We start from the raw sequence: 15,000 nt of genomic DNA on the forward strand, positions 1-15,000 counted from the left end.
CTCATGGATAATATTAAAAATGATAAAGCAACCTGCATCAGCTTCAGGACCCATTTAGGAATTTTAAATTAACGTTTCAGAGAAAGGAAAGAAAGGGGTTGCAGATAGGGGGCATACAGTGCAGCGCGTAAGGTGCACTGACGACATTATCCCCATATGGGGAAGAAGCTTTATTAATCTGATCATGCTCTGAAAGTAACCATATCCTGGTGATCGTTTAAGAAAGGTGTTTCTTTTTACTCCCCCAGATACTGTCATCAATCTATAATCAAGTTCGAGCGGATCATTCTTGTTTGTCCGCCCTGGGTGAGGCAGGATAGGTTGGGGGGTCGGGAGGGTAGGGAGACAGGACACATCCCCTCCTCCTGCAAACCTGTTTGTCCGCACATTGGGGGCAGGGTAGGTAGGGGAGACATGATGGGCAGCGGCGGGTTCTACTGCAGTGTAGCGCGCCATCAAACTCGTTACACTATACCTCCGAGGTAAAATGAACTTAAAATGTTTTTTAGGAACCACACCTGCAGTAAATTTAAGAGACAACTGCTAGTCTGTTTTAAATGTGTTGGTGATTTACTACAAGCCGTTCACAGCCTTTAATGAATCTGCTTCTGGACTGAATGAAAACTTCACTCATTCATTGGAACTCGAACCAGTCTGTGCCCACTCGAATCTTGCACATCTTGACTATCATTTCAGCCAGACACCCCATTCCTCTAAACCTATTATGGCAATGTTCCTTCCTTTGAGTTCGGTATATTATGTCACAAAACTGACTACAGTGTGTGTGGAACTTTGAAGGGAACTTCCCATATTAACCTATCATAAGCCTCCATTCAAAAAAAAATCACATGTTTCGCGACCACTTGCAACCATTTCTCTAAGTCTTGTCTTTTACCCTTTCCTTAATTATGTGCAACATCTATCGCTTCTTTTACACCCCATCTCATAGGGAACATCAAACGGCTCCCATTTCGGTTTATAAAAAGGTAGATTTTTGTCTCCCTTTCCAATTACAAGACGGGATGTCTTTCATGTTCACTACTGTGCAACAGATGACAGTATCCTCTCTCTCTCTCTCTCTCTCGTATTCAAAAGCCACTAACATACAATCATCAAAAGATGTCATATCCAAATCACGCCTCGTTCTGCAATGCTGTAATTTTAGGCTTTTAGTTTTTCGTAAAAGAAAACTACTGAGATGACTTTTTGTCTGCCTGTACGTCCGCCCTTAGATCTTGAAAATTACTGAAGCTAGGGGGCTGCAAATTGGTATGTTGATTATCCACCCTCCAATCATCAAACATAACAAATTGCAGCCCTTTAACCTTAGTAGATTTTACTCTTTTAAGGTTAAAGTTAGCTACAATCATGCATCTGGCACCCAACAACGCACACCACCACGGGGCCGTGGCTGAAAGTTTCCCGGGCCACGGTTGAGAGTTTCATACAGCATTATACGCTGTAAAGAAATCACCACCACGGGGCCGTGGCTATGCAGCATTATTCGCTGTAAAGAAATCTCGATTGCGCCGAAGAAAATCCGACGTATTTTTTACGTGTTTTCTTTAGTCTCTCTGTAAGGCATGACCTAAAATCTGTCACACTGTATATTACAAAACGTATCTTTAAAATATTGAGCCCAAGTAGTCTATAAAGCAACGTGATCCATGAACGCGCGAATCATTTCCATGAAAACCTCTGAAAGTTTGTCCCAGACAGCGAGATTCAGTCAAGCCAAGTTACGAGTTTCAGGGAACTCCCATTCAACTCCTGCACACAAGAAAACTTCCACTGAACGCCTGCGATCAAGAGAACTTTCTTTTGTGCCTTATGAATTTCGACTGCTGCCCGCAACTTCCGCTCTTTCCTGGTTTAAAATTCAATCGCCGTCGGCCTCAATTGGATACAGGAGTTAAGACCTCGAAATTCGTTCGGCAATTCACGTAATCAGAAAGCAATGCAGCTGGCAGCCAATGAGACGCAACAACCAAATTATAATACATTCTACAGTGAGCCACACAAGGTTACACAGCACAGGGTATCCTCTTATGATGATGGTGATGAATGCAATATGTACTCCTTAGATGATATGATACTACATGCAAGAAGTAATCTCTTCGATGATAATGATAAAATGAAAAAGTACTCTTTTTCTAATGATAATAATCAAAGGCAAAAATGACTCCTCTTCTTCATTACAATAAAATGCAATTCTTTAAGATTATGGAAATGAACGGAAATACCTGTCATCACTATAAAATACACAACTCAGCTTTTACGTTAAAACTTAAATTCGTCTCCAAGCACTTGAGGAAGCTCCGGCCAAAATAAATATATTCATTGACATTATTCATGAGCGGCACATTTTCCATGTAAAACAGATTAACTTACTCACCAGGCCAGGATATCCTATTAACCCAGGCTAGTTACTCCATTACCGTATGGAAAATGCTCCTATGACTAGTAAATGAAGCATTAGCGTCCAGAAAATGAACACAGCACAGCACAGGATAATAAAGGAGCTTAAATTACGTTTCTTCTCCGACAAAGCGTTTTGTGAATTCTGGTACAACATATGACCCGGAGAGACTATATTCATTTATATGCAAATATGCAAAACCTTCAGTTTTGCAGTTAAGGATCAAACAAACTTTTCTTCTGAGATGCAGTAGCGCTAAAAAAAAAAAAAAAAAAAAAAAAAACACACACACACACACACACACACAAGTCAACTGTAACCACCGTTAAATCTCTGTGAATTGAATTGCACTGAATAATAAAATTTAGGCCAAAGGCCAAGCGATAGGACTAAACGGGGTCAATCAGCGCTGAAACAGATTTTGACAGTACATACAGTGGTTTGAAAGGCGTTAACAGGAGGAAAACCTCAAAGCAGTTGCACTATGAATCAATTGTTAGAAGAGGGAGGAAAGCAAAATGGAAGAAAGATACACGAATGAAAGTACAGTAAAATGAATGAAAGGGGTCGCAGCTAGGGGCCGAAGGCACGCTGCAAAGAACCCCAAGTAATGCCTACAGTGAACCGCATGAGGTGCAATGATGGTACTATACCCCAACGGAAGAGCATAAATAAGCAATTACTACGACTCTTTAAAAAAAAAAAGAAAAAAAAAAGATCAGTCCTCAAAATTTTTTACTCCCGTGAATAACTTCACCACACAACTAACCAGGCAGGAGTGCGTGCGTGTATGCGCGACTGCGCAAGCTCCACCACTGACATGACACCAATATTACCTTACCTACAGCAATAAAATACGGAGGGAGTTGGTGGGGAGGGTGAGGAGATTGTCGGTTGATTGGGCCGATAAAGACTGGCGTCACTACTCTTAAATCTTCTTCACAAAAATGTTTCCAAGCAGCATAACTTTCGTTAGTTGCTTTATATCATTGTCTGACTGATGTTTCTTGCTTCCAAACACTTGGAATTAGGGTGGCCACTTCAAAATTCTCAAAAAGAAGGACAATAATTTTTTTTTTTTTTTTGCCAACACCAATTTTTTACCAAAATTGAACATGATTATTGAGGGGCTGAAATATAAAATGTTGTATAACACACACACACACACACACACACATATATATATATATATATATATATATATGTAAAATGGAAGAAAGATACACGAATGGAGGTATAGTAAAAGGAATGAAAGGGGTCGCAGCTAGGAGCCGAAGGCACGCTGCAAAGAACCTCAAGTAATGCCTACAAGAACACACGCCCAATGAGGTTCACTGTATATATATATATATATATATATATATATATATATATATATATATTATTTGTATGTACATGTAAATGAGCGTTTATTTGTCAAATAGTATAAGAATAAAGAACTGAAATTAATTAATGCTCAATTTTATTAATGATGGGACAATTTAGTACATACTAATAATAATAAAAATAAAAATAACTTGGGTGAAAAAATTAACATTATTTTAGAAACTAAATAAAGGAGTTACTGAATTATCAATCTAACGTTTGTACTTTGCCCCTTTCCTTGCCATATTTAAGAGGTTTCTATTTGCCGAAAAGTTTTTGTACATAGCAGGGCATTCTTCTGTAAAGTTCTTACAAATTTGGAGCTCTACTTTGACCGAGTCCCCTTGCAGACGATTTTTCTCATTTGTCCAAGCTGAAGTCATCATTGAGAAAACCCGTTCTGTGTGAGCATTGCTGTATGGAAAAGAGAAAATATAAGCACTCATCTTCTTAAGATTTGTTAAAGGGACCTCACATTTACTGAACAGCTTGAGATAACGTTCCTCACTGTGGCTATCTTTCAAATCAGGAGTATTGATAATTGCCTCCACAATCCCATACTCTTCATATAATTCATCCATGTCTATTTCTTGATGTTACAAGCCTTGACTGCGTCACAGAATTCTTCAAAAGGTATTGCTCTTGTTAGACTTAATTTTGACACTTTGTTATGAAGGTTGTCTTCAGAGAAGTCATACCTTTCACTTAAGTACTTTATAGCTCTTTCATAGAAAGCAATGAAGTCTGTTTTACATTTCGTCGACAAATCTGGTGTAAGTTGCCTAAGCTTGTTGTTTACTGCAAAGCCAAAAAAAACGATAATTTGGTCTTCTATCAAGTTTGCTTTTCAGTTCAGACATTAACTTGAATACTGAAGTTATGCTGAATGTCTTGGCTTCTAGTCCTTCAATTGTGTCTGAGAACAATTTAAGAGTGTGACTAAGGAAGAAGAAATAGATCTCAAGAGGATTCACAGGTATTTCTTTCATCTCCAAAGCACTTCCATAGTACTTTAGGGCACTCCTCTTCACCTATGCTCTGGAAATAACCTTTTAGGACTTCCCAACACTTAAGTATTCTATCAATAGCTGGCAAGAGAGAAAGCCATCTAGTCCCAACATGCCGCAATAGATTGCAATTGGCAACCTCATCCTCCACAAATTCACAGAATTCCTTCAACTGTGCTGTTCTTTTAGCTGAAATGCTAAAATAGCTGTAAACTTTTAGCACAATATTTTCAACATCAATATCCATTTTAGCTGTAGCAAATTTTGTTGTATTGTACAAAATATGAGCCAGACAGTTTGCAGCAATAACGTTCTTTTGAGCCATTTTAATTTTCTGATAAACACTGTTGTGTTTTCCATAGTTTACACTTGCATTATGAGCAGTGTATGCAGACACTTTATTCGGATCCAAACCTGAAGTCTCTAGTTTAGATAATAGCTGATTTGTTATGGCCTCGGATGATTCAATGCTATCACTGTAAAAGTCAAGTAACACATGTTGCACTTCCTTCTCAAAATGAAAGTATCTCAAAAGTATTGGGAAACACTTTGTTGCACCTTTGTTTGAAGCATCAGTTGCTATTGAAAAGGGCAATCCGTGTTCTTTGATGTACTCCAAATGTGTTTCTACAGAATACGGTGCTAGAATATTTTCACACAACGCTTTTGTTTTAGTTTTCCCACATGTTACTCCCTTCACTATCAATGAGTGACTATAAATTTCTTTGTCAACTTTTACTCCACAATCAACACTTCAGTATGATTGATGAGGCTTCACAGCATGAAACACTTTATACAATTCTGCAGCCATTATTTTATCATCTTGAGATGATCGAGATGGGCAGAAATATGATAACACTGATGATGTGCCAGCACTACGAGTGTTAGTTTTATGTTCATCTGAGGCAGCATGTCGTTCAATTGCAATTTTTCCCGTGCCACCGATATCCATATCACAATGGCATACTGTGCAAAGTGCATAATAATCACCTTTTCTGCTTTTAGAAATAAATCCAAATTCCGTGGTCCATTCATGGTTAAATGTAGTCTTTCTTTTTGGCATTTCTTTAGGGTATTCAATAAAGCGAGAAATAGTCAATCAAATCTCACTTCAACATTCAGCAGAATGACATCTCTGATGCAACGTGTGTCGTGGGACGGTAAGCGTCACTTATATCTTGACAATGACATGTTTAATACCAGTAGCCTACACTGCGGCTCCCACCCCCTGCCTAACGTTCCTAACTGTGACAACAACAGCCACTATATAAAATTATAGGCCTAATCAGCCGGGTTCAGCTAATAAAAAAAAATAAATAAATATAAAAATAAAATTATTTTGACCATCAGTTCTTACTGTTTTAGTATATGTATTTATATTTATATTTAGTAGTAATATAATATAATATATTTTTTTAGACAGACACAAAAAGCAGGACATTATTATTGTCCTTCTTAAGGCAAAGCAGGACAGAGGACAGAATGCTCAAAAACAGGACTGTAGCAGGACGTCTGGCCAGTTACTTGGAATGGAATGGGATATATAATTCAAGCCAAAGGCCAAGTACTGGGACCTAAGAGGTCATTTAGCGGTGAAACGGAGAAAGCAGAAAGGCTTGAAAGGAAAACCTCACAGCAGTTGCACTATGAAACGTGCTGAGAGGGTGGATAGCAAGAGGGAAGAGAGAGAATATGAACGGAGGTACAGTAAAAGGAATGGAAGGGGGTTGCACCTATAGGACGAAGGGACTCTGCAAAGAACCTCAAGTAATGCCTACAGTGCACCGTGTGAGGTGCACTGACGGCACTACTCCCATACGGGAAACCCCAAACACTTGCTATTTTGGTTTATTACGCTGGTCTTATGAGCACGGGCTCTTCCTCCTCATCCACATAATCAATAACACTTTTACACCTCACATTTTACTTTGGGGGTTAGACGTGAAATGAGGAGCTCCCTTCACTCCCCGCTATCTAGAGCACTTTACCCTTAAGCATTTAATAACTATTCAAAGTGGCTGTCAGGTTACAAAACTATTTGTATCAACACTAGCCAACAACCGCCAAGCTCAGTTTTACGGTCACAATCAAGCAGGAACTGAGTATTCCTTTGGAATCAAACCAGGCCATTCTGCTACAGCATCTGTGCTTTCTGACGATTATTGTCATTACCAAATTGACGAATTTATAATTAATTTGTATTTTTCATAGCTAACAAAACTGCGGTTTTAACATAAGGATAAATAAATCCCCTGGCGCCAGCTGGAAACCGGTAAAAAACAATCAAAGATTGTATAGCAAGGAATCTGTGGGATCTGGCAACTCCTGCGCGTAAGAGCAGACTCCAGAGAGCTGCGCACAGCGCGCACCGCATTCAGGGTCCAGGGCCGAATCCGTGAAATTGAATCGGTGCGGTGGCATTGGGGTTCACCCGGTTCAGCTGTTGGTATGCGTGAGGCGTCGGTTGTCGACCTATCCTGAATCCCGTGACGTAGTGTAAACAAAGCAAGTCAATACTCTTATAAGGAAGGGATAGGCGCCATTTCAAAGAAAATTTCTACCGATATGATAATTACTTTTTCACAACTACCGCGAACTTTCCCTACTGATGAGGAAACGGTTTTCCAACTAGTACCACAAAAAGCTTCCAATTATGAATGCAAAGGTAACTCAGCATTTGTAGTACATTCTCTAATAAATACCTGTCTTAATCAAAATCAGTCACTGTCCTGAGTTCTGTGATGATGTTAAAATGAACACCAGCAAAGAGCTGAGTTCTGTTATGATGTTAATATGAACACACAATAGGCCTGAATTCTGTGACGATGTTATTGAGCACACCAAAAAAAGCTCAATTCTTGATGATGTAAAAAAGAACACCACAATAGAGCGAGTTCTGTGCTGAAGTTAAAATGAACACCGCCACAGAGCTGAGTTCTGTGACGATGTTAATATGAGCACCACCAGAGCCGAGTTCTGTGATGGTATTCATACGAATACCACCGCAGAGTTGAGTTCTGCCACCACAGAGCTGAGTTCTGTGACGATATTAATATGAGCACCAGCAGAGATTTTTTTTCTATTAATCGCAAAAATCCGTGAACGAGTAACCCAATGCTCGTATCTAGACTTGGCCCTAGGAAAATACTGATTAAAAAATGGAAAAAGGGGGAAGAAAGGGAGAGGATTTCCTTAAAGGCTGGAAGGTTTCAAGTCTGATACAGAACTTGGGCAAGAAAAGGTTTCCAAAAAGCTTTGACACTAGAGGAACAAGCTACATGTCACTACGAAAGAAATGCTAATCTACAAATCTACACACATCTAGCAGCAAGACCGCTTTTTTTAGGGCACTCAAATTAAAAAATTTTCCCGATTACTACAGCAATTTGAGAACCCCCTTGCCTTAATCATTACTAGTATTAATACTTAAAAAGATACATTTTGATCTGCTGTTGCGTACTTACATAGACTATACCGGTACTGGTATATAAATTAGCATTTATTTACTAATATCTACCACTGTAATTGTTTCATTTCTAAGGTTACACACCTTCAGCGTCATGTCTGTAGTGTACATCTATAGAACAATAAAAGATAAATAGCAAAATCTACTAAATATATTCAACTCATTGATAAAACTGACTGTACCTCTGTCTGAGGCAAGATGAGCTTCGCCTTGTATGTGTACATTGATTGGGGCCTCTTCACATGGAGAAGCATCCACGATGTATCTGTGAAAATAGAGAAAATAAATGGGTAAATTACTAATACCCGAATGTATTCGAACAGGTAGTTAACAGGTTTCATCTACCTAAATAATAATAATAATAACAATATAATAATAACTAATAATAATAATAATAATAATAATAATAATAATAATAATAATAATACCGAAGAAAATACAGGAGGGAAGGCTTCGATGGTATGGACACCTGTTACGGAGAGAGGAACATCATTTTGGAAGATATAGGATGGAAATGGAAGTGCGGGGTATAAGGAAAAAGGGAGGGCCAAGAAAGAGATGAAGTGATTGTATAGGGGAAGATATGTAATGGAAAGGTATTAACGAGAACGATGCACAAACAGAAATCGATGGAGACGACTCATTCACAACGGCGACCCCATAAAAAATGGGTTAAAGCTGGGAAGGAGAAGACGATTAATAATAATTCCCATTTGTGGAGAGGCATGCTAGCAACCTCATAGCAGAATAAAATATAGAATGGAAGAATATAGAATTTAGACCAAAGGCCAAACGCTGGGAGCTCCGAGGTCATTCAGCGCTGAAACAGAAATTGACATTAAAGAGGTTTGAAAGGTGTAACAGGAGAAAAACCTCGTAGTTGCACTATGAAACAATTGTTAGGAGAGGATGGAAAAAATATAGTGTGTGAAAAGAGATTCAGTAAAAGAAATGAAAGGGGTAACAGCTATGGGCCGAAGGGACGCTACAAAGAACCTTCAGTAACGCCTGCAGTACTCCGCGTAAGGTGTACTGACGGCACTATCCCCCTAAGGGAAACAACCACATAGCAAAAATCAGCATCTCTAGTATGCAACAGGCCTTAGAGTCTGGGTAGAGCGTCCACGGGCCACTAGCATTTGGGCTAGCAAATTCATGATGCTAAAACATTGCTTAGAAGCTGAAAACAGGACTAGCAAAATATTATGAATGGCAATGGGTCAGAACGAAGCCCGAAAAGAAAAGCCACCCAAATACATGGATAAATAAGTAAAAATAATAAAAATAAATAAAACTCTAGGCCTAGGCGCTCTCGTGTAATATATCACAAGAAATTACATGCTACGATAAATAAGCTTAACAAATGATGAGAACTGGAACAAATTAAATCAAAGCGACTCGGGATTACGTTTATGAAAAGGGTCCGATTAGAACAAACGCAGGCGACATAGATGGCGTCTCATCAGGGCGCAAATGAGTCGTCATTTGCGAGAATCTCTGACGCCGTTTAATTCTCTATGCAAATCATTCGCGAAAAGTGTTGCCATCACAAGACTCACATTTTTTCGAGCGCGGTTCGCTAATTAGCTCGCTTCCGCCATAATTGCGTTTATGAAAACTAAAACATCCCGGATCCGAGCAAAGAATTAATTATTCATGTGAAATAATGAGCGCGTGCTTTGGCTTTATCCAGAGTGAAACGCAGACTGAAATCACAGGGGGTGGGAAAACAAAGTGCCGGAATGTAGCAACAAAGCACATCCGGTAACTGTTTAGTATCTGCATAAAATGATCATCAAGTAATCTTGGGCCAAGGTTGGCGCTGACGTAGTAGCAGTGGTGAAGAGAAAGGTTAGTCGAGTGCTACTTGGGCTTGTCATCTACGCGTCACCTACTCCAGGGCGCTAGTACTAAACAAGGCGGAAGCTCCTTGGGTCGCCGTGTTTAGTACTAGCCCCTCGGTGATTAAAGTATTATATACACCCATTTCTGGATTGTGTGGTCGATAAATTATTATATTAATTATAATAAACGATATCTTCGTGCGGCCGTCTGTTTTACAATTACCACTCGGCGTTTAGTACTAGCACCTCGGAGTAGGTGAAGGGTAGATAAGCCAATTAGCACCGGTTAGTGGTGCCAGTTCAATCTACAGATACATAGAGTGCAAAAGGTTACATCCATGAAATCCTCTCTCTCTTTAAAATGGTTTGTGGATTTAGTTCAAAGTATAGTTAAAAACTGACTTCATTTTTGTTTGAATTCATGATTGTGAAAATGTCCTAGAGGTCAAACGAAGGCGATATGTTCCGAATGTATCTTAACAGCAGAAAAGTGTGCTAGCAAATGACAGAACCTGGACTCAAGAAGAATATTATATGAGACCAAAAATTATAGTAATATAAGTTACAATAACCAACCTACCCAAAAGCATAGAAAACGTACTGCATGCATATATTCATGGTATAATTTTCTCCAATTGTGATTCTCTTAGTTGTTTCTCTCTCTTTTAGATGGGCATTCTGAGGACGCATGCTTTTGGCATTCTATCGTGAAAATTTACACGTTTATGAACTTCGATTGGAATGGAACATAAAATTTTGGCCAAACGCCAAGCGCTGGGATTCGGGGTCATTTAACTATGAATGTAAAATCGAGACTAAAAAATAGGAAGCCCTCGCAGTTATACTTTGAAACAATTGTCATCAAAGGGTGGAACGTTTGATGGAAAAGAGAGTGAATAAGAACGGAGGTGCAGTAAGAGGAATTAAAGTAGCTGCAGCTAAGGGGAGGGGGGACGCTGCAAAGAATCTCGAGTAATACCTACAGTGCACGCGTGAGGTGCACTGACTGCTCTACCCGCCACACGGGGATCAGTACAGCAGCAGCTTTGGCAAGATAAATGGCTGACTGACTTAAAGGGTCCATCATTGCAATTACGTCCTCCTGGCTAGGCCTAGACATTTATTCCTTATTTGCTGACATATCACTTAATCCATTTGAAGGGGCTTTGATAACCCATTGCTGCTTCTACCAGACTCCTACGTTGTTACTAGATTACATGAGCGATTTATGATGTACAGAAGATATAATTACTGCAGTGGGCCCCAAAAGGCGGGGCGAGAGGGGGGGGGGGCGGGTCCAACCTAACGAAAACATCACATCAAACTGTAGCAAACTAACTGACCATATTATAATGCTGTTACATTTTTAAGTTAAGACCCCTATTTTCTTGCTTACTATACCATTGAAACCTTAACCGCCCCCCACTCTCTCTCTCTCTCCACTAGGTAATTAAAGCTTTCTTTGTCAGCCTCATCTACAACGACTTCTCCCAGTTTGTCCTTTTACGCTTTTCCAATTATGCTCTTGCCTTTTTCAAGCCTTTCACGTCTGTCCACTTTCCCCCTCTTGTCTCTCGAGGGATGAGGTGAATAAGAAAGAAACGGGGGACAACAATGAAAGGATGACAGGCAAACACAAAAGAATGGGGAAAATTGGAAACAAGATAAGATAATGAGAGAGAGAGAGAGAATAAAAAATGACTGAAAGGGAACAATGGTAACCCTATAAAAACTGGTTTCGGCAGTTTAAAGGACAGATTCCTTTCCAGACTTCAACCACGGCCAACTCCCTGTCATCTAGGCTTAGAACCGCCCATGATTTGTTTATTTGTGTGGTGTTTTTACGTTGCATGGAACCAGTGGTTATTCAGCAACAGGACCAACGGCTTTACGTGACTTCCGAACCACGTCGAGAGTGAACTTCTATCACCAGAAATACACATCTCTGATCCCTCAATGGAATGTCCGTGAATCGAACTCCCGGCCACCGAGGTGGCATGCAAAGACCATACCAACCACGCCACTGAACCGGCCATGAGTTGGGCTGGCTTACCCCAAGGTATGTAGGTTGGGATGAGTATTAAAAACGACTAATTAAAATGGTGACAGATGAAATGTGTATCTAAACAATATGATAAAAATATGAAAAAACAAAATTTGAAATATTTTATACAATACTTTATACAAATCCAAATACAAACCATTTGGCCACAACCAACCCACCCAATCGATTAGCTAAGTTCATGATATAGACTGATCAAATGGTCACCTGGCTACTGTTTATCATCCAAACGTACGGTTACAAGAAGATGGTCATCAATCAAAAACGGTATTGGTTTTAAAGGCGACTCCAACAATAAATACCTAAAAATAGACTTAAAATTTTCATCACACACATATATAAATTGTTTGTATAACTGAATCACGAAAATATGGAACGTGATGAATATATACAAATAAAGACAACTGTCACGATGGAAAGAGAAACAATGCAGTGCTCCTAGGCCTTTCGTCTTCCTGCTAAGTAAAGGACAGGAGGTCGAAAGACCTGGCAGCACTCCATTGTTTCTCATTCCTTCCTGGTATTTGTCTTTATATATATATATATATATATATATATATATATATATATATATATATATATATATATATATATATATATATATATATATATATATATATACCTCATACTCCTTCTCCCCCTAAAAGGAGTTCAGCGATTCTTCTCTTTAATGGTTGTGACTCATTAGTCATTTAACAATCAGATACAGGCTCACCAAAAGGATAATCTGATTAAACAGAATTAACTGAAGGAATTCCAGTTGTTTAGAAATCAAACCTGGTGAAGCTAACCACCTGGTCACTGGACTACGTAAGATGATTGTCTTGACTAATAGTCGGGCCAGTTAATGAACACTGACTGATACTGAAGTGGTAGTGAGCACTGAGCAGTACTACCTGTACACTACTGCTTCAATTAGTGCCAATGGCTTAGGATTGTAACGCACTAAATATCATAGAGGAGGAGAAATTAGATGAAGGTATGGACTTCTTGGGAAGGGAAATGCCCCTAAATGGTGGACAAGACTTTTGTGGCCAAAACGGCTACTTCTGGTGTATTGGATGATAGTCTGCAGTGCAACATGGACACTGCTCACTTCAAAGAGTGCCACTCAATTGTGGTTCAGTTGTAATGCATCTCAGACAAAGGAACATACAGTAATGGGTTGTGGACCCTCAGAAACAAACGTGAAAGGTGTGGCCTTAGAGGTTTCAGTTAAACAAAGGCTCTGAGGATGGGTGAAGGAGTACCAAACGATATCTTCAGCAGATATGTTCCTGAAGTACGTGTTTGGAGAGGGGCTTGGCTGCTGGAAATACATACTTAGGAAAGAGTTAATGGTTAGGAAAAATTTGCTAGACTAAGTTAGTAAAGTGCAAATGGAAGAGCAGGTTGAATGACGACATTGTTGTGAGAGGAGTGGCTGGAGGTATATCTGCTCATTAACTGGGTGTTCAATAAAAAGAAAATACGAAAAGATATAAGAAAATGAAGGATATAAGGGTTAAGGATGAGGACAAAGTAGTACAAGGAATATTATTCCATGATTTGGTCACGTACAGAAGTGAAGGTTTGTGGGATGGAGGGCGGGAGGGGTGGGGGTGAGGGGTTTAGGAAAAGAGAAAAGGAAATGAATTGATGTTGGAGTGTGGAATGGTTGAGAATTACAATGCAGTACTGAATAGGGACAGTGATGAGCTGTAAAAACTAGTAAGTTTTTGCAATAGGAAAGTCGAGAGTAATTGTAAACAAGGGTAAGGTTATGAGGGCATAAGGAAACCAAGATGGAGCAATGGATGTTATATTGATGGTCGACGAACGTAAGCAGGTGATCTTTTTATGGATTTGGGAGTAAATGTGACAGATGATGGCATAATGAAAGAAGAGGGAAGACAAGACAAGAGAAATGCAATCACGAATTCACTCGCGCTCTCTCACTCTCATTTCGACGTACTCGCTGTTCAAAAGTTTCCCTAATTTCCATCCCCGTCTTTCCAAACGGATCTCTTTACATCATTACCCTCCGACATTCCCCTTCCGAGAAACTGGAGCAGAAACGAAGATCCATTTTCCATTTGCTTTTAAGAGGCTTTTTCTGACTCACTCTTCTTTTCGGAAGAACAACGCCGTTTGCTTTTTTTATATCGTTGTATTCCGAATCCTTCGAAACCCTTGATGACTTTGTGACTGCTCATATTAGCAACTCCTGGATTGACGATTAGTACTTTAGTACGAAAAGACGAACGCGTTCTCTTTCAAGACCTCACGAATAACTAATGCATAAATTAAAAACACAAAAAACAACAATGTTGATGATAACGGCGTAATTCTCTTCTTACTTCCATCCCAAGCAAGAGACAGTGCAAGAATATCAAACTCAAACATAACCATATTTTTATTTGCGTTCTAACGAGATATAGGTACTCGTAAACATCTGCACGATTCCTAAGAAATAGTCTCCGTGTCTTACGGCTGCATTTAATTTTTTAAAGCATAACGTAAAACATAAATTTCCTTAACAAACACCATTAAGCTGTGCATACCATTTATCTTATGAGCTTTGACTTCGATTTAGAAATGTGCAGGTATAAACGTTTTTCTCAAATATGAGCTAACGTAAAAGTTTTGGAGCAACGAATATGTCGAACTGCGGGAGAGTGAGTGAAACGGAATAAGTACTAAATGGTAGGTTACATCAGCTCAAAGTTATCTAATTACAGTATCTTATACAAAAATGATTTTCTTAATGTAATTCGTCAAAAAAACTATTCTTGTTTTTATTTAAATATTCAAAATATTATACAACCTCCACTTCTCCAACTGAAAGTAAGTTGTGG

General features: G+C 39.2%; 1 long non-coding RNA gene across 4 annotated transcripts in view; it reads right to left on the reverse strand.

Moving 5' to 3' along the window:
- LOC135212643 (uncharacterized) overlaps positions 1-15,000 on the reverse strand; it is a 43,677-nt gene that overhangs the window by 25,061 nt on the left and 3,616 nt on the right. For 2 of the 4 annotated variants that reach the window (XR_010313952.1, XR_010313955.1), the window contains exons 2-3: positions 8,440-8,522; positions 3,901-4,198 (exon numbers count right to left, since the gene is read on the reverse strand). This is a non-coding gene — a long non-coding RNA (uncharacterized LOC135212643). Of the gene's footprint in view, positions 1-3,900; positions 4,199-8,439; positions 8,523-15,000 lie in introns of those variants that run through there. The other 2 variants (XR_010313953.1, XR_010313954.1) reach the window with 1 other exon arrangement.

The sequence above is a fragment of the Macrobrachium nipponense genome, chromosome 19 (assembly GCF_015104395.2).
Source record: "Macrobrachium nipponense isolate FS-2020 chromosome 19, ASM1510439v2, whole genome shotgun sequence".
Lineage (NCBI taxonomy): Eukaryota > Metazoa > Arthropoda > Malacostraca > Decapoda > Palaemonidae > Macrobrachium > Macrobrachium nipponense.